The sequence below is a fragment of the Balaenoptera borealis genome (genome assembly GCF_965194805.1).
Source record: "Balaenoptera borealis genome assembly, chromosome: 12".
In the NCBI taxonomy this organism is placed as follows: domain Eukaryota; kingdom Metazoa; phylum Chordata; class Mammalia; order Artiodactyla; family Balaenopteridae; genus Balaenoptera; species Balaenoptera borealis.
In genome coordinates this window covers 100,977,944-100,998,773 of record NC_138869.1, presented here as the reverse complement: position 1 = coordinate 100,998,773, position 20,830 = coordinate 100,977,944, and the positions used below count along the sequence as shown (strand labels likewise).

At 41.0% G+C, this 20,830-nt stretch overlaps 1 protein-coding gene across 2 annotated transcripts in view; it reads right to left on the bottom strand.

Annotated features, from left to right (window-relative positions):
* NEDD9 (neural precursor cell expressed, developmentally down-regulated 9) overlaps nt 1–20,830 on the bottom strand; it is a 291,241-nt gene that overhangs the window by 234,851 nt on the left and 35,560 nt on the right. For both annotated transcript variants that reach the window (XM_082344493.1, XM_082344495.1), the window contains exon 2: nt 4,951–5,056. The gene's annotated coding sequence lies outside the window, so the exon portion shown is untranslated. The remainder of the gene's footprint in view (nt 1–4,950; nt 5,057–20,830) is intronic.

The window sequence follows — 20,830 nt, the reverse complement described above, 5'->3', positions numbered from 1 at the left end:
AAATGAGTCAGAGAGTGGCAAGGCACCTGGCCCAGAGGTACACAGCTAGTCAGGTATTTAAACCCCAGTAGTTTTGCTCCAGAATTCATGCACTTTACCACCACATTACACTGTATCTCATTTTTTCACATATATGAATAGGTGTGTGTGGGTGTATGTCTGTAATTGTTACTTTTTTGACAACCAGCAATGAAAGAAGGCCCCTTAGAACTCCAAAATGATAATTCTAGAAAATGGTGCAACAACATGTGATAGAAAATACTCTGGTTTTGTAACTGAACACAACTTTGAATCCTAGCTCTCCCATCAACTGTCTGGTAACATTGACCAAGTGTTTTATCCTCTTGACTTTAGTTTCCTCACCCGGAAATGGGAGCAATATAATATCTACTTGGCTTAGTTGTCAACATTTAAGGAAATAATGTCTATAAAATACTTAGCTCCTGGTAGGTACTCAATAAATGCTAGTTCTCTTAACTTTTATGAGGCAAGAGAAGAATGTGATCTCAAAAAAGTGATATGTGTTTTCATAACAACCTACACTGCATAAACACATTAATTACCACTTTATTTTTCTATGTACAAGGTACTTAATTAGATGGCCTCTTCTCTCTTTTGCATTCTGCCAGAGTCTGTTCAGAAATACAAGAGACACGCTATGTTGGATACCTAACGGTAGGTCCTGATAAAAATCAACCCCGTATTTTCTTCAAGTGGGGAAGGAACTCCAAATGCCAGGATCAGGGGCACAGCTAATGGGCTGTACCTGTATCCTCCTTCCCTTTGTTCCAGAATACCATGACTTTGAGCACTCATCATAAATCAGCCTTCACTGCCAGCACAGAAAGAACTGCCTCCCAGCCTTGACCCAAGGCCATCATTGTGTAATCATGTCTTGACAGCCTTATAATCAAATTCTTGCCTCTTCCCTTGATTTGATTTTTTTTAATGGTGTAACAATTTGGTTAGTAGAAAATGCTATAAAATCCACTATTTTATTGATAAAACAATACTCACATGGAAGCTAAGATATTATTTGTCCACTTAGCTCAGTTGATTCAAGAATGATCATACTTGGTAGGATAGTGCTGCACAAGGAAAGATTTCTTCAAATTGCCCCAAGACGCTTTGCTTTGAAGACATGCAGTGAGGCACTAAGGGGACCAACGAGATGCACACACATCCAGGCCTGCCCCTCTCAAAAGAAGACTTTCCAGACAGCAGAGAAGGAGTTTCTTCATAGAGACTGAAAGACAGTGTATGTCCCCATGTGGACATACTTGCATCTTTACACATGTATATGAAACAAATATATGTCTCATGTAGTTTCTCACTATCTCTATTATTTTAGAGCAGTTTAAGGTTCACAGCAAAACTGAGAGGAAGATATGGAGGCATCCCCTATAACCCACACGTGCTCAGACTCCCCCACTATCAGCCTCCTCCACCAGAGAGCTACATTTGTTACTGCTGATGAACCTACACTGACACATCATTATCACCCAAAGACCAAGGTTTGCATTAGGGTTCACCTTTGGTGTTGTATATTCTATGGGTTTGAACAGCTGTATAATGATGTGAATGTATAATGTCTAATGACAATGGAAGTGTGGGTTGTCTTTCCTCTTTGCTCTCTCTTGTTTATTACCTGAGATGAAAAGTTGAAAGGCCAGTATCCAGTTAAGCTGTATGGAGGGGCTGGTGCTTTCCTGAATGGAAGAACTAACTGGAAAAACTACCATTTTCCAGAGTTGGATCATCATTTCTGACTTTTAAGATGTGGCCACCAGCTCTGTTTTTGTGTGCTGTGGTAGTTCATGATTTCTGATGTCTTTTCTCGAACAAGTAGGTCCCTCCTTGGGAGTGAGTAGAATGTCTCCTGCCAACACTTAAGTCAGATCATGTTTTTCCCTTAGGCCAACTCTGCTTACAACTGTTCTTGAACTATTCAGTTATTGCTATAAAGCACTATTCACACATTTTAAAGGGTAATCACTGAGCATTTGCATTTTTTAAGTTCTCAGGACCACTTTTCTTAGTTATCTGCACTGTCTGCTATTAGGGCATATTCTCATTGCAGAGATGAAACCAAGCATGAGATAGGGTAGTGACTGGCTCAGAGGTTAAGGTGAATTTTGGTTCAAGGTGAGAATTCACAGGCTTTGGTCCATTGAGCCATGTTTCCCATGCTTACATATCTGTGAAACAGCAGCTATGAGGTGAAACTCTGAGAAACATTCTCAGTAAAGTTGAAGATTTTAAAAGATCCAACCTCCCCCTTCCCCCTCTTCTTTTGATATAGCATCTGTTACACTCCTAGTAGCATCTGTCACCTGTCTTCCTTGGCTTGAATACCTTGTGACGGGGTGCTCGCTGTCTCAAAGCAACTCATCTCAGATCCAAGTATCTCTTCTTGACAAAAGGTGTTCCTTCTTTAGGTAGAACCCTGTGTCCCTGAGAGTCTGCTTCTTGGTCCTTGAAACTTGGCCAGCATTTTGGGACAAAGAGTTTCAGAAATAATTTTTAAAAGGGAAATGGTTGCACGCCTGAGTAGCTAGATCACTGCATTTGAAGTTCATGAGCTTTATTCGTATAATTGATAAATCAGGTTAGTTCTCTGTTTCTCAGGGTATCATCTCTTTTCTTTTTACCTCTGTCATTTTCTTCTATTTTCTGCCTGGTGTCTTCCTTCTCTTGTAGATGTTTCTATCGTTTTCTCTGTCTCTCAGGTTTATATTTCTCCCTGTGGTGTTTTTCTATTTTTCTCTTTTTGCTTCTTTTCCTTTTCCCCTATTTGCCTTTTCCGTCAATTTTAATGAATATTTATTAGATACCTATTTCAGACTAAGGAGTGTGCTAAGTGCATAAGGAAATATAGGGAAAGCCTTTGCCTTTCAAGAAAATAAGCTCTTCTGTAGAATCTGGTATCTCTCCTTTAATTAACCACAATAAAAAACAGTTATTTTTCCTGGCTTTGTCTTTTGTTCCTCATAGTTAACTGGAAAAAAAGGCAAATTGAACATGTTCTATTTCTTATTGGAAGGAACAAAAAGATAATCTAAGTGGGTTTATTTTTTGTACGTTTATGTGACACTAAATTAATTTTTTCACTTTTTACATCAATGGGACTTGGTTGAAAAACATGTTTTTTCTTCATCCCTGCATTACTCCCTTTTCTTTGACATGAGAAAAATGTTAGGAATAAGGCTCAAGTGCTCTAGAGACCCTATTGGTTTCTCTATGTTATCAGTAAGCAATGGCATATGGTTGGCTTATATTCAACACCAGTTGGTTTTTCACAGAGTGAATTGTATGAATCCAGTAGTCCTCAACTTGAGCCTGCATCAGAATCACCTAGAAGGCCGGTTAAAGCACCCATTTCTGGGTCCTACACACCAGAGTTTCTAATTCAGCAAGTCTGGGGTGGGGTCTGAGAATCTGTTTCTCTAACAAGTTCTGGAGTGATGCTACAGGTTTGGGGACTGCATTTTGAGACCCACTGTATTCAACTGAACTTCGAATAGTAAAGAGACGGTTTTGGCAGTAGGAGATTGGTGGCAGGTCTATTCACCTATGCTCATTTTTAGGGTTCAGAACAGTGAAACTTAAAATAAAAATATTATTTCAGGGGCTTCCTTGGTGGCGCAGTGGTTGAGAATCTGTCTGCCAATGCAGGGGACACGGGTTCGAGCCCTGGTCTGGGAAGATCCCACATGCCACGGCGCGACTAGGCCCGTGAGCCACAACTACTGAGCCTGCGCGTCTGGAGCCTGTGCTCCGCAACAAGAGAGGCCGCGATAGTGAGAGGCCCGCGCACCACGATGAAGAGTGGCCCCCGCTTGCCGCAACTAGAGAAAGCCCTCGCACAGAAACGAAGACCCAACACAGCCATAAATAAATAAATAAATAAATAAATAAATAAATAAATAAATAAACAAACAAACAAATACTGCTGGTTAGAAAACGAAAAAAAAAAACCTGCAGGAAAGAAGTGTGGACTTCTTAGTAAAAAAAAAAAAAAATATTATTTCATACACTGTTCTTATATAAATGTTTTTCTCTGAGTGAAGAAAAGGATTCTTCTCCAGAGTCTCAGAACCTCAGCCTGGCACAGATCCAAAGGGCAGGAGCAGCCTTCCTCGGATGCTACTTAGTGTTTGCACACTTCTCTCCAACTGTGCCACGCCCTGCTAGCCAGTTTTAGGTCAACTCTGCGATACTGTTTTTCTAAGCAAAGGAGCAAAAACATGAGCATGATTCAGGTTATAAAATTGTTGATTTTAAGGACCTCCTGCTCTCACTGTTTTGGTAATTTAAAGAAATCTAATCTCCGTAAACTACCCTGCTGTGACTTTCCCTGATATCATGTTTGTTTGAGTTTTGGATTCAACAGTAAGATCATGATTTAAAAGAAAAAAAACAGCAACCTTGAAAGTCAGGTTTCTTCTAGACCCAGGCTGTAGACAGGCCAGCTGTTGTGGGCGTGGACATCCGTCCCTGTACACGCGTGTGTGGTGTGTGCACATCCTTGCAAAGGGCAGGTGTGCAGGGGAGGAGTGGAGAGCTCTGGCACTACCCAACTCACGAAACATACAAATACTTTATCGTTTAACATCCCTGAGGATCAGGACGATGGCTGGGCTCGGTGACACAGGAAAGAATTTTAGAATTTAAAATTTCCTGCAAATCATAGTTAAATGTTATTTAATAAATTTAAACTTACTTCCAAGAAAACATTTCTATTAACTTGCTGATTTCCTGTCCATCCCAGTAATAGCAAACTTACTGCAGTGGTTCTCAAATGAGAACCTTTTTGATTTTCCGAGACAAACTGTAAGTTATTACACTACTTCCCATCTGAACCATAAAAAAATTCATTGTGAGTATTGAGAATATTTCACTTACAAATGTTACACTATCTTTTTTTTTTAACGTATTCAGCAGACTTACCTTCAGACCCCAGTTTAGTGGTGCAGAGAACACTTCATTTCAATTCATTTAGTCTTGTCTGTAGGTACGTTGGTAGAACTGGAGAGATTCTGACACATACACTTGCCTGGGAGAGAGGAGATTTAAAATGTTACAACCAAAGAACAGCAGGATGGGATGTCCGAACTCTATTCCAAAGTACCTTTGTAATTTTCTCAAGACGCGAATACCACAGCAGATCACTTCGCCCATTGTCTTCTTTGGTCTTTCAAAGAACCTCAGTTTCTGGGACAAGGACAGAGACCCTGGAGACAATCTAACTAATCAGGAAGGTAATTTCTTGTTCCAGAACCAGGCTATCCCAGAATAAAGTGAGTCTTGTTCTCTTTGATGACTATTCGTAATCTGTGCATTGAATCATGAATAAATATCTGAACTTACCAAATTCTGAGCACCTCAGATCTGATTTCAAAAATTACAAATGCACAGAGCTTACCCTGAAATATTCTGGTGTAACATATGAGGTAAGGCTCAGGCATCAGGATCTTTTAAAAGTTGATTCTAGTGGTTTGGGAACCACTCTGGTATGAGAACACAGAGGGGAAAGCCACTGATTTTCCAGGGGGCAGGAGAAAACAAGGTCTGGGAAGACTTCACAGAGAAGATGGCATTTAAGCTGGGCTTAGAAGCATGAATATGATTTCGACAAATGCATGAGGCTTTTCTAGGTAGAGGGGAAACCACAGTAGGTCCTGGGAGGTGTAAGAATTCACGGCATGTTTGGGGAAGCAGGGCAGCATGCAGTAATCACATGGGGCTACATCAGAGGATGTATGGGGACTGAGTAGGAAAGAAGGGAGGGTGGGAAAAGTAGACTGGGGGCCAAGGACACACTCTCTTGAGTGTTATGTAAGAAATTTGAATTTTGGTGCAGGCAGTGGACAATCATCAACAATTTTTATTTTAAGGAATGCTTTTTAAAATTACTTAATTAATTCTTTTTTAAGGAATGATTTTTAAAAAAAGAATCTGTATTCTAGAAATGTAATTTGTGAAATAGCATGGAAGAAAAAGTGTAGTAAAAAGAAATGGAAAACAGAGTCTTCATTAGTGAGGCTATCCAATAGACCAGATAAGAAATAGTCAGGGTCTGATTTTAAAAAGTGGCAGCGAGAATGAGCAATGGATTTGAGACACACTTGCAGGAAGAGTTTACGTGCCTAAGTAAGAAGGAAGAAATGAAGATGGTGTCCATTTTCCTGACACAGTGGATGAAGTAGGAGGTAATACTTTTGACCAAGCTAAGAAATAAGAAGAGGAATCCAGTTGGTAACTGTTGAGTTGGAGATGCCAGGGTAAGGATGCCCAGTAGTAAGGTACCAGTGGGGCTGAGTTTCAGGCAAGAAGTCTAGGGTGGGGACACAGGTCTGGAAGTACTCAGTGACTATGTGACGTCATAGCAGGGGGTCCCAGGAGAGTCTGGAGTGAGGGATGAGAAACTGACAGTGGTGAGACCCTGGAACCGCCAGTCTTTAAAGGGTAGGCAGAGGGAGAGGAACTAATATGGAGATGGAGAAGGAAAGAGTTATCAGAGAAGAAGGGGAAAAAAACCAAAATAACTTCAAAAATGGACAACTAAGGTAGTCAAGGGAGAAAAGTTGCAGAAAGAAGGAAGGGATCAACAAGAAAAGTGACTTGATCTCCTTAACGGGTCATTGAAGAATCTGCAAGAACAGTCTAGCTCTAGCTCAGCTAAGGAAGTGATTTGGCTTCCAGTGTTGCAGGATGGGTGAGATTTAAGTGAGTAGGGAAGTGAATGGGACTTTCCAATGGGAAAGACAGTCAAGGTGTAGAACTGGAAGGAGTCGGGTCCCAGAGGAGGGGGTAGAGGAATGGAGATGGCTACAGGGGGATGATTATACCTATTTAAATGTGCAGGGACTTCCCTGGTGGTGCAGTGGTTAAGAATCCGCCTGCCAATGCAGGGGACAAGGGTTTGTGCCCTGGTCCGGAAGGATCCCACATGCCGTGGAGCAACTAAGCCAGTGCACCACAGCTACTGCGCCTGTGCTCTAGAGCCCACAAGCCACAATTATGGAGCCCGAGTGCCATAACTACTGAAGCCTGAGAGCCTCGGGCCTGTGCTCCACAACAAAGCGAAGCCACCGCAATGAGAAGCCTGCGCATAGCAACGAAGAGTAGCCCCCTCCCACCATAACTAGAGAAAGCCCGCACATAGCAACGAAGACCCAATGCAGCCAAAAATAAAAATAAAATAAAATTTATTTAAAAAATGTGCATAGGACGAGAAAGGAGATTAAAATACACAAATGAATGATGGCAGCAATGTTAAGGAACTGGCTGGGTTATGGGAGATATTTTCTCTTTCTTAATTTTTCTATGTTGCTGTTTTACATATTTTTGCAGTTCTTTTACCTCACTTTTATATTGGAAGATGAACTATATTTTTAAGAGCCATTTGAAGGAACAGCCTTAGAAAAGAGTAGACACCTCTTCTAAGATAGGAAGAAAGATGGTAAGAATATCTGTAGCTATAGATGACTTGGGAAGCAGAGGGAAGGGAATTTAGGAAGTTCATCCCAGATGGTCTTTGTGATGCTTGTCCTGCTTTCTAAGTGGAATTAATGACTCTTCCCCTACTCTCCCTTTGCCCTATACATCTATGCATTAATTCACCTACATGGTTTGACTGCCCTTACTTGTTTTCCTGTCTGTTTATCTCCCTCTACCCAGCTATAAGCCCCTCCAGGGTAGAGATCACAACTTATTTGTCTTTATGTTCCAAAAACTTAGCATAATTCCTGCCTCATAGCAGGTACCAAATGAATTCTTATTGAAAATACTCCCTTTTCTTAAGAAAAGAACTTAGCTCACCCTCTGAGAGTAAAGGGGGTAAGAATAGGGTGAGAACTTAAGAAAAGAAGTTACGTTCAGAAACAACCGTGCTGGAGAAGGGCAAAGTGACTGGCGAAGGATCCGTATAAGGATTCTTGGGTAAAAGTCTGCTCTAGAGGAGACAGGGGTGTTTCATCACATTCGTTTCAGAGCAGCATTAGCAGCAGTAAGGGAATGATGCAGGCACTACCTTGTAAGAGCAAAAATCCAAGTTGAGGCTTTCAGAGACACTTGATAGTTACCAAGAAGTCTCCTAAGACTTCCTCTCACACTCTGGTGAGTGCAGAGCCCTGAAGTCAGGACATCCACAGCCCCCCTCATCCTAAGAGGCACTCTTCAGAGTGTCAAGGCACGTGATGCGTGTGCTGTGACCGCCCCCTCGCAGCCACCGGGCACAGGAACAATCAGAATGCCCCCTCTGCTGGGAGAAGGTCACAGTCCAAGAAGACAGGTAAACCAAAAGTTGGAAGCACACACAGCTCTCAAGGATGCCAACTGGCTTTGCCGTGTCGGGTGATTTCTCACATTCCCTCGGCCAAGTCTCCTGTTTTGTAACAAATTCAGTCAAGGGTTTTACTGGAGTAGACAAGCATGAAATGAATTTTCCAGAGAAGTTTCCGAAGTGGGGGAAAGTTCATGGCTCGAAAGCACCGGTGGGTAATGAAACGAGACTGTGAACTTCTGTTTTTCTTTATAAAAAAGAAAAAAGAGAGTTTTCCAGGTTTTAAAATCTGAATCTAAAACTTGTGCTGTGTCCTCAGCTCTCAGCCCATCTTATTCTCTAACCCTGGTGTTGCAAGCTTATTTTATGCTGCTTCAAAGCTGCCCAAGTGGGTGACCTGGTCCCACTGAGCACCAGGATACGGGGTGGAAGACACGCAGGCTAGCCTCCCTTTGCCAGGGACCTCTGCTTTGTGACTCCTCGGTCACAGCTACCCAAAGGAACTCACTGAGGGCAAACCTATTGAAGGCTGCTTGCCTTAACCAGCTGGTAATCCCTCATTATAAGTCTTTATTAGACCATTGTTTATTATTAGGAACTCATCTTTCACTCACCTAAAACCAAATGCTAGTTTTAAGGATGAAGAAGCAAAACTAAAACCAATCTGGCCATCACTCTCTGCTTTGGGCATTACCAACTCAGCCCTTGTCTTTGATATACAATCAAATACAAATGAATGTTAGGCTCCCAGACTTAGGAGAAAAAAATAAAATAAAGTAGAAATACAGCTTTATAAAACAAACAAATGAAAATGCTTTGATTCATCCTAGGTCCACCACCCATCCAATCTGCTGGTTCTCAAACCTGGTTTCACTGTCTGACCTTGAGTAAGTTATTTAATAAGTTACTGGAACTCAACCTATTATAATAATACTTATTTGGAAGGGTTGTTGTGAGAATTAAGTTAAGTATAGAGCATGTAACCCTTGATAAATGTCTGTTTCCGTTACCTTCAAACTGCCTCTTGGAATTACTCCTATATCTCTATTAAAATTGCCATATGATCCAGCAATCCCACTCCTGGGCATATATCCAGACAAAACTATAATTCCAAAAGCTATATACACCCCTATGTTCATAGCAGCAGTATTTACAATAGCCAAGACATGGAAACAACCTAAATGTCCATTGACAGATGAATGGATAAAGATAATGTGCTGTATATATGTGTATATACACACACACATATACATACAGTGGAATATTACTCAGCCATAAAAAAGAATGAAATAATACAATTTGCAGCAACATGGATGGGCCTAGAGATGATCATACTAAGTGAAGTAAGTCAGAAAGAAAAAGACAAATACCATACTTATCTGTGGAATTTAAAATACGACACAAATGAACATATCTACAAAATAGAAACAGACTCACAGATTATAGAGAACAGACTTGCGGTTGCCAAGTGGGAGGGAGTGTGGGGAGGTAAGGATTGGGAGTTTGAGATTAGCAGATGCAGACTAGTTGTATAGGATGGATAAACAACAAGGTCCTACTGTTTAGCACAGGGAACTATATTCAATATCCTGTGATAAACCATAACGGAAAAGAATAGGAAAAAGAATATATATATGTATAACTGAATCACTTTGCTGTACAGGAGAAATTAACACAACATTGTAAATCAACTATACTTCAATAAAATAAAAATAAAATAAAATTACCATCATCAGAATGCAGATCTTTAATTTATTACATTTTACATCCTTATTGCAGAAATGGCATCATGATAAGAACTCGAGCTTACCTCCTTGCAACCCACCTTGCCTTATGCCATCAATCCTTTCCCTTCCTAAAACATCACTTCCTTCATGTCGCCCTTGCTTGAGGTTTTCTCCAGCTTCTTACTGCCTTCTCACCCTGCAGCCTGGAGTTTAAAACCCACAGCCGCTTCATGCCATTCATTTCCTATGACTATTCTAAATGTTTCCGTTTCAATCAGGGTACCCTTTAAAATTTTCCTAGGGATAGGGAAGTCTAACTTATTTTTTCTACCTATTTGTTTTGTTTTTGTGCATGTGTCTCTCTTCACACTTTCTCCTCAGTGCTCACATCTGTCTCTATCAAAATCCACTGCATCCAACAAGATTTAGCTGAAGTCCAGCTTAGTCCATAGAGTAATTCCTGCTTCTCCAGCCCACACCAACCCTCAGCCTCTTGCTGAACTCTGACCGCCCTGAGAGTCCTCATCACGGTCTCACGTTTTCCACAGCAGAGGCACACTGCAGAACATGGAAATCCCGAGTACACGCAGGTAAATACTGACCATCATTTTCTTGATCGCACAGCCCAAGAGACCGAGCTCAAGTGGTTAAACTAACTCAGGAATGGCCCCTCTTCAGCAAACTCTGCCTTCCTTTCCTTGCCCTTCCTTCTTCCCTCTTTTGATTCTTTTCTTCCAGTAAAAAAGTATTTTAGGGCTTCCCTGGTGGCGCAGTGGTTGAGAGTCTGCCTGCCAATGCAGGGGACACGGGTTCGAGCACTGGTCTGGGAAGATCCCACATGCCGCGGAGCAACTAGGCCCGTGAGCCACAACTACTGAGCCTGCGCGTCTGGAGCCTGTGCTCCGCAACAAGAGAGGCCGCGATAGTGAGAGGCCCGCGCACCGCAATGAAGAGTGGCCCCCGCTTGCCACAACTAGAGAAAGCCCTCACACAGAAACTAAGACCCAACACAGCCATAAATAAACATAAAAAAATTTTTTAAAAAGTATTTTATATTGACTCCTTTATCCTGATCCGCAACATCTTATATTTAATTTACCATTTTTCCCCTACATTTTAGAGGTACTTCTTTGACATTTTCAAGAGTGTTAAATGTAATATCTTCACCTGACCTTCAGCTTTTCAGGCATTGTTTCAAGTCGGGATTTAGAATTGCTGAGTTGTATGTTTGAAGAAACACACCTGTTAGTTGAAAATTTGTTTTATTTTTTACTTTAGAATTATACACAAAATTTTTTTGATTATACAGTGTGTCACAAAACACAGATGGTTTAGCATCCATTTATATTATGAGCTCATAGCATTACATCAGTGTTTCATAGATACAAGATCATATCCCGAGGTATTGTTGCAATGAGTTCCATATCAGCATCTTTATTTTGTAATTCTTGAGAAGAAGAAGAGTTAGTATCACATAGTCTTGGGATCAATGTATTTGAAATAAAAATGTTAATTTTGTAGCATTTTTAGAATTCCAGTGATTGAAAATCACGTACAAGCAACCCTAAACCTTCCACAGCATTGTTCACATTCTAAATTCAGATAAAATAAAATTCACAAAACAGACAGAAAATAGAAAAAACTAAATTTTGCTAGTGAAACTCTGATAGGTCTCATAACTTAATCTTTGATTTTTTGCCATCGTTAAGGGATATACTGTTGAAAAGCTAAGACTTAAAAGCTTAGGATCTCCCTCTAATCTATTAAAGTTCCATATTCTCTTTGAACAGAAGTTGCAAATGAAACATGCTCCTTACTCTAATGCTCAGATACTTTACCAAGGAGTAGACTGGCAAACAATCAAGGAAAACCAAATGGCTTGAATAATCTAAAAACTGATTTATTCACTCAACAAATACTTATTGAACATCTATTGTGGACAGTCATTGTTCTAGACAGCAGTGATGCAGGTATGAATAAGACAGAGCAAGTCCTTACTCTTATGGAGCTCACATTCTTGTGGGAGGTGAATGACAGCAAATGAGAAAACAAGCCTATAATTACAAGCTGTAGTAAGGGCTTTAATGGGAAGGAACTGGGTGTGCTGATGAGAGAGAGCACTTCCTTTGAACAGAGTCGTCAGGGAGGTTTGATCTAAGGAGCTAACAGTAACGTATAAACCGAGACAAATAAGAAGATGCCAGATAAGCAACGGGATAGAGGGAGAGCATCTTGGCATATTGAAGGAGCAAGAAGACAGCCAACATGGCTGGGAGAGAGGAAGAAGTGAGGGAGAAAAATGGTTTAAGGTGACAAGGAGTTAGGTAGGGGCCAAGTTAACTGGAGTCTTGCAAACTGGGGAACAGAGGTGCATTTTATTCTAAGTGCTTTTGGAAGGGAAATACCTGGTTGGTTTAAACCATGGAAATGACATGCTCTGATTTATATTTTTAAAAAATCTCTCTGGTTGCTGTGTGGAAGTGGATTGTTCGTGGGGAGAAGCGGAAGTAGGGAGACATTCAGAGGCAATTGCAGTCGTCAAAGTGACGATCATGGTTTGGATTAGCATGATAGCAATGAAGATAAGGTGAGGTGGATGGATTTGAGATCTATTTTGAAGATGAAGCTACCAGACTCACTGATGGATTAGAAAAAAAAAAAGAAAAATCAGGGCTTGAACTCCCGAGTGGGTAGTGAGGCCATTATCGAAGACTGGGAGGACTGGGAAGGAAGAGGACAGAGGGTAGGAGAAAGTTAACTATATTTGCCATTCCTCTTAGTGAGCCAAATGGAGGTAATGAATACAAAATTGGATATCCAAGTCTGGAGCTCAGAGGAGAGTTCAGGAATGAATGAGAACCTGGGAGTCATGGCATATCAATGACATCTCAAGCCTTAGGATAGGAAGGATTATTTCCCTAGAAAGACAATGTAGGTAGAGAAGAGGGCCTGGAACTCTGCCCTGGGGGCCCTCCAACATATTAGAGCCTAAGCTGAAAAGGAGGCTTCACCAGAGAAGATGCAAAGAACTGCCAGAGAGGTATGAGGAAAACCAGGTAAATACAGACTAAGAGACATGAGAGGTTCCAGTAGAGGAAGTGGTCAGCTGTGGTAAAAGATACTGAGGGATTGGGTCAGAGAAGGACCTTGAAAAGAGTCTTGGATTTGGCAACATGGAAGTTTTCCGGGATGTGACCAAGGATATCTTAGGAAAATCCGCAGGGGTGAGGAAGTGGATACAGAAACCATAGATGACTCTGTTGAGAATTCTGCTACAAAAGGGAGAAGAGAAAAAAGGCAGAAGCTGGAAGGGGATGTGGGGTTAAAGGACGTTTTTGTTTGTTTGTATGTTTTGCTTTGTTTTGTTTTAAGATGAGAGATAGACAAGTGATTAGTATTCCAGAGGGAATGATCTAGAAGGGCTGCAAGCCTGCTGATGCAGGAAGGAGGGTACTTACAGGAGTGAAGCCAGCCCTCAATGGCAGAGCTAATTATACTACCCAAGTGAAAGCAGACACTACCACACCTAGGAAATGTTCAGGTCTCAAACATGTATTCTAAGACAAATCTTTTGCCTTCTGTAATAAAAATATAAAGTCTGAGTAAAAGGGTTGCAATTTGTTTTCTATAATTACTAAAATCACAGAGCAGGGATATAAAGAAGCATCTTTAACACTCGTATTCATACCTATCTACCTTCTGTTTTTGTTTCTTCCACTTATTATTTGTAGCAGCTTTTAATCAGACAAGAATCCAAAACTTGCTAAAGTGTTTTCAAAGCTTCCTCCAGCTTAAAGGTGGAAACACATTCCCCAGACCCCAGACCCCCTGCCACCTTGGGAAATGTCAGAAAATAAAAGGACTTTATTTTCTCAAATGAAATGGCTCTAAGTTTAGAGAGCGATTAAATATGAACTTAGCTGAGGAAACAAACAAAAAAGAAAAAGTGAATAAAATGGAAGGCAGAAGGAGTACAGTTTTAGAAAAATTATTGAAAAACTTCTGACAAATTAATAGTGTACTCTTAAATCATGATTCCACCATATAAATAAGAGTGAGACCTGAATCTGGAAAAATCCCATTAAGCCATCAGGACAATATACAAAAGGAAATGTGTTGTTTGGGGACTAAAGGGTACACAGAAAATTGTACGTTTATGGTGCAGCTTGGATACAGTGAATATGAAACTTGGCACTTTCTTTAAGTGTAATTAGGAGATTGGAATGGATTCAAAGATTAGACACTGCTACCAAAAAATAAATGGATAAACAGTCACACTAAGTTTCCATTTCCCTCTCTGATCTCTCTCCAACCTTCCACCAACACCAGAATATCCCTGTTCTCAACCTTATGATCTGAACCCCATTTTCTAACCTACGATATATGTTCCCACCAGTTCCTAAAGACCAGTGCTTGGGGTGAGGGTGGTGGGCTAGAGAGATACAAATTTTAAAGACAGCTTCAAATTTCTAATTTCATATTTTCATTTGAGGAAGCAATACCATTGCTTTTTCCTTCATGAAATCTTTCGCAATCTTTCCAGCAGGAAGTAATCTCTCTCTTCCCTAAACTTCCATAGCACCATATCTGTGCCACTTTTTACGTGTTCTCATGTATATATGGTTATTTTTAGTTATTTTTAGTTTACCCTATTGGGTAAACCCTGGATGGAAGGGTTCAGGCTTTTAGATCTTAATATTTCCTATTGCACTTAACACAATGCCTCGTATTCAGTAAGTATTGAATAAATATTTAAATATTGGCTGAAAAGTTTTACGAGATTTTTATGAGATGAAGGTGTCTGATTCAGGGTAAAACTACAGTGTGTTTGGATTGGAAGATTGCTGTTCAGCTCTTTACTAGCAGAGCCATCGCTCTGCACGACCTCGGGGCACTGCTGGCACTGAGCTCTGTGTGAGTGGAGGCCCCAGATCTTTGTAACAAAGTGTCCCCTTTTCCTACTGAGGCCTTTCATTGCTACAGGGTTACATCCTTCACCGCACACCCTCAAGGTATGAGGAGGGCAGCATAACAGAATGAGTACAAGCATGGACTCTGGGGCCAGACAGCTTGGGTTCCATAGTCTCCCACTCAGACCTCCCTTCAAGAGAGAGGGGCAGAGCCCCCAGTGGCTGCTTTGGACCCCCTGCAGCATTGGTGGCAGACCACACTTCTCTTAGACTCCGCCCAGCTGTGACTGAGCAACATGAGGCTATGAAACTCGACCATTCATGCTATATGAGGGAATCTCCCACTTTGACCCAGGGACTCCCCATCCATCAGTCCGTCTGAGGCTTTCCCAGATCTGCACAGGAGTCTGAGGCTCTCGCTACCCAGTCCTTCCTTCCTTCTAGCCTTTCACAAATATCACACCCGCATCTCGGTCTGAAGCGGGTCCCTGCCCACTCCTCCTGCCTCTTTATCTGTCATAGATGTTTGTCCCAGTAAACCTCATCTGTGTCTACTCTCACCCTGGTATTTGTTCTCAGAGAACCTAGAAGGATACAAGTTCAAATCTTGGCTCTTTTATTTTATAACCTCAAGATGTGACTTCGGGCAAATAATTAATTTTTATTTTTGCCTCTGTTTCCTCACTTGCAAAAATAGGAAAAGAATAGCACCAACTTCATACGGCTGTTGTGAAAATTAAATTAATTCCTGTGTGCAAAGCACTTTAAACAGTGCCCATAGACCAAGCCTTCTGCAAGAGTTAGCTATGATGAATTTTTCAGTGCCGGAGGCCTAATAGGTCTTTAATTAATGTGTGATGAATGTTAAATTCCTGTTGGAAGTAAACATCACTATTATTTCAATTATCAGTGGAAAGTATTTCTGACTCTGTTATGTGAATAACATTAATTCTCCACTCCTCTTGGCGGGTATTGCTATGTTCTTAATCTCCAGATTGATCTGTGGAATAGTATTCTGAAATGATTCTAGGATAATTTCCTGAGTCCCTAAGCACTCCATTATTATTTTTTTAAAAATTAAAATAAATTATGTTAGTTAAATCCTTTGCTCCTGCCTATATTCACTTGTTCTTGCTAACTCTTTGGTGAAAAAGAACGACCCTCGTCCTGTTTATGACAGTTAGGAAAAGTACGACTCTACTCCTTCTTCTTTTCTCTAGACTAAACATTCCCAGTTCTCCCAATGCTTTCTTTTTGATCTTCATTTCCAAACTATTTATCACTTGTGCTCTCTTTCCTTGAAAGTCCTCCAGAGTTCCAAATAGTTGAGCCATGCACTGAAGAAATTTCTCCAAGGAGGTTTAAGTGATTGCAAATAGAAGCAATAAGAACTTTGCTTGTCTTCCCCCAAAAACCTGTGATTAATAAAATCCAAGGAAGACAGTTTCTTTCTTTAATTTATAACTTCACTTTATTGGGGGGAAAGCAGTAGATTAATAAGGAATTAAGTGGAAGCAATTGGTTTTGCATCTGGACCTAGTTACTATAAAAGAAATTCAGTATGAAGAGTTTCTATTTTTAATTAGAATAAAATGCATTTGTTTATCATTGTTAAAAAGCTAATTTGAAAGGCTTAATATTAATTAGTTCACATATGATTTGCTGGTAACCACATAACTAAGAAAAATTTTCAGGGACCAGAACTTAAAAGGTGCGCTAAAGTTTTGTTTAAAATAAACAAACAAAACAAAACAAAACACCAATTAAAACTAGAATTTTGTTTCCTAATACATCTTTTTTGGCAGTTCAACTACCTTATGGTGCCAAAGTCAAATCCTTGATTAGAATGTTTGTTTTGAATCCTATTTTTAAGTAAGCACTACCTTTTGTATCCCTTACTAGTCCTTATGAATCAGGCCTGTTTTTACTTCCTCTCCATTTGCTGAATATGAACGTGAAGCACAGTTTCCATGGCCCTCTGGCTTCTGATCTGGAGTATCCATGAGCAGAATAATCGCAGACAGTCTGTGCAGACTTGATCAGTAGTCTCAGCTTCATATGTTGGTGTTTGTGACAGGCAATCCGGGCCACCAGCCACCAGGCTCACAGTACAATGCCTGGCATTGCGTCAATCACACCAATCAGTGGAAACAGGTGGGGAAGCTTGTATTTCACCTATAGAAGTGTGGAGAAAACGATGGGTTTTCTGAGAAATAGCCTGTAGGCATTTCCCCCTTTTTTAACATCAGGATTATCCACAGATACCAACAAACTAAGCTCAGTTAGCCATGCTTTATTCAGATTCAAAAGCCTTGCCTCATCTGTAAATAAAATAAGTGGGAGACAAGCACTCAAAGAGGGAAATCAGAGATTTAGAACACCTTGGGATGTGGTCACAAGAGTGTAGCAGGGGACAGGAAGGCGACACGACAATGAGTCTTAAGCTTCCCTAAAACTAACAAGAGCTGTGCTTTTAAAAGCTTGTCATCTGAAACCAACATGGGGTTGAGAGAGAAAATTAGTCGGCATTCTGAGGCCCTTGCCTTAAAAAAAACTGAAAAGTCCACGTGCTTAAGAAAAACAACAACAGATACTAAAACTAAAATAAAATTGAATTACAAATTACTTCAACTCTCCCACCACAAATCCCCCAGCTGTCCCAGATTTTTCTCATCAAAGGAGGTTCTGTAATACTAGCAACAAATCAGAGATGTAAACATCGAAGAAAATAAGATCTCCTTGGTTACGTGTAGGCCCATTAGTCCAACATGGTTTCATGTATCTAAAAATCATGCTGAAGTCACTTTGTAATGTCTACAACCAATCATTTTTCCCAGTTAGGAACAAAGCTAAGAATGGGAATAAGAATACAAAACAACAAAAAGTCATCAGTAAGGTAGCCCAAGAGTCATAGGATTTTATAAGACGCTATTAAACCAGCGAATCATTTTCCCACCCATTCCTTTCATATAATGGACTAGACGTCAGCTCTGGCCATTGCTCTTTCCATCATCCTTCTCCCTCCTTTCTGGAAACGTGCACAAGTCAGATTCAGGCGTGTGGCTGGTGCAAGTCCTCTGGGCTGAGAATGAGGACCCCCAGAGCCTGGACCTACCACTGATACGAGCTGTGTGACGCTGGACCTCAGATTCTTCAGAAGTCAAGAGAAAGAGTTAGACCAGACGGTTTGATAGGGCTGCCATAACAAAGTACAACAGATGGAGTGGCTTAAACCAGTGGTCCCCAACCTTTTTGGCATCAGGGACCAGTTTCGTGGAAGACAGTTTTTCCACAGACCAGGGGGGCTGGTTCAGGCAGTAATGTGAGCGATGGGGAGCGGCAGATGAAGCTCCGCTCGCTCGCCCGCCCCTCACCTCCTGCTGTGCGGCCTGCGTCCTAACAGGCCGCGCACAAGTACCGGTCCGTGGCCCGGGGGTTGGGGACCCCTGGCTTAAACAACAGAGTGTATGCTCTCACAGTTCTAGAGCCTGGAAGTCCAAGAGCTAGGCGTTGGCAGGTTTGGTTTCTTCTGAAATCTCTCTCCTTGGCTTGCAGGTGGCTGTCTTCTCCCCGTGTCCTCACGTCATGTCTGTGTCCTAATCTTCTCTTCTTATAAGGACACCAGTCAGAGTGGATCAGGGCCAACCCATATGAGTTCATAATCACCTCTTTAAAGGTCCTGTCTCCAAATACGGTTACGTTCTGAGGTACTGGCAGTTGCAACATATGAATTTTGGGGGAACACAATTCAGCTCATAACAGTCTCCAGGGTACCTTTCAATTCCAGAGTTCTCTGATTTCTTTTCTCTCTCAAATACTGACTTTTCATTAGCTTATCTTCCCTTTTCTAACATGGAGAGATCAGCCTGCTATCTTTATAGACTGCAAGGGACTGAGGTTGCACTTTTAGGCTGTCTGCAGTCTTGGTCCGTTTAAGTTAAAGCTACTCAGTAGGGTAGGGGGCACCATTCCAGACGGTAGGAGGGTCAACATGAATTTTCTGCACTTTTTCTAAAGACAGGACCATTGAGCCTATGGCCATTGGAGACTCTTCGTTAAGGACCTGGCACTGTCAGAATTTTCTAGAATTATTTTTTGCAAGGACGCCAACACTTCCACCTTACTCTGCCTTCCAGACTTATGTGTTGTTTATGTTCTTTCAGATTGCAAGAAACAGAATTGTGCTTGGGTTTTTAAAAATCATTTGTTGAGTTGTTTTATTTTTCCATAAGGATACAAGGGCAAGTAAGGAAGACAGAATCTCAGCAAGGCTGTGTGGAGAATGAAACACTTAAAAATACTATGAAATTCCAAGGCTCTAGACAGCTCATTTCTTCAGGGAAGATATCCGTTGTTCTTTACTCAGAGTGACTTCGGGTGACAAAGTGATCATTCTATCTCTACCTCTACTGCTCCCTGAGTCTCCCTGATGTCTTTGAGTTCTACCTCCTTGACACAGAGGATGAGTGGCTGGCCAGTCAGCAGTCAGTATGCATGCACTGCCTCTGTTGGATAGAGCTCTTCTACCAAACCACCCCATTGGATATTGGTTAGCTTAGCAATGGCTGGCTCCTGTCAGCTGTCTATGTCTGGTCCTATCAACCTCATGATGGGATCCCACGGCTCTAAGTAAGGTGACTAATGGCCGAGGACTTCCTTTGAGAAGACATTAGGTGTTTTAGGTACTCTAAGATTTCAAAAAAGTAGAAAGTAGAGCCAGCAGTCAACTCGCTAACTATTCGCAGTATATCTCACCATTTTCCTTCCATTTACCAAGAAGCTAAAGAGTAGTTTGTATTCATTGCCTTTACTCTCTCACCTTCATCCACTACTATCCTAATCCTTGAAATTCTTGCATGCTGACTTCTGAGCCCACCTTCCTTAACTCTAACTGAAATTACCTTCCAATTTTAACATCAATTTGTCATTTTCTCCTCAAACTTGCTGCCGCACTTAAAACTGTTGATTGACCACCCCTACTTGCAAAGCCTCTTGCCTTGGCTTCTGTGACTGCACTATTCAGGGGATGGAAAGTGGACCACAAGCTGTAGGGAAAGCCTTGGAGTCAATGGCCCTGGATATGCATGCTGATTCTCCCCACTCAACATCTATGCAGCATTGTGTGTGTTAATTCTATTCCATTCAATACATTTCTATTTGTATACCTATTATATTTGCGATGATTGAGTAATGGGGAGGAATTCCAGATAACACCAATGTTTGGACTTAGATGAATGAAAAAATAGATGTGCAGATACTTAAGCCTTACTTCTTATACCCAAGTAGACACTAAGATCTATTGATTCCACCTCCGTAATATTGCTCACATTTATTCCTCTTCTTTATCCTTATTACCCTGGTAGAATTCCCCACTACCTTTGACCTGGCTTAGTGGTTAATAAACTGAGTTCTGAGCAGCTCCTAGAAATCCCAGGGAGATTCCTCAAGGACTTCTGTAGGTGTCCGACAGAAGGCAAGAAAGTGGTGTGGCCCCTCACAGGGACCATTCCTGCCTCCTCATTTAAACAGGATCAGTTATGTGTTTTGTTTTGTTTGTTCTTGGAAAAAACCTTTTTTATTTTACTTTTTTAAAAAACCCCACTGGCCCACGTATTGATTCTGTCACATCATAAGACTCTATCTTCAGAGTACCTCCCTTACAATCCACTTTATAGTTGGCTTTCAGGTCATTTAAAGCGAAGCACCTTTCTGATCATGTCCTTTCTCCACTGTCTGGAAATGCACTACTAGATACGGTAGCCATTAGCCATATATTACTATTAAGAATCTATAAAAGAATGGATATATGTATATGTAAAACTGATTCACTTTGCTGTACAGCGGAAACTAACACAACATTGAAAATCAACTATACTCCATTAACATTTTAAAAAAGAATGAACCCT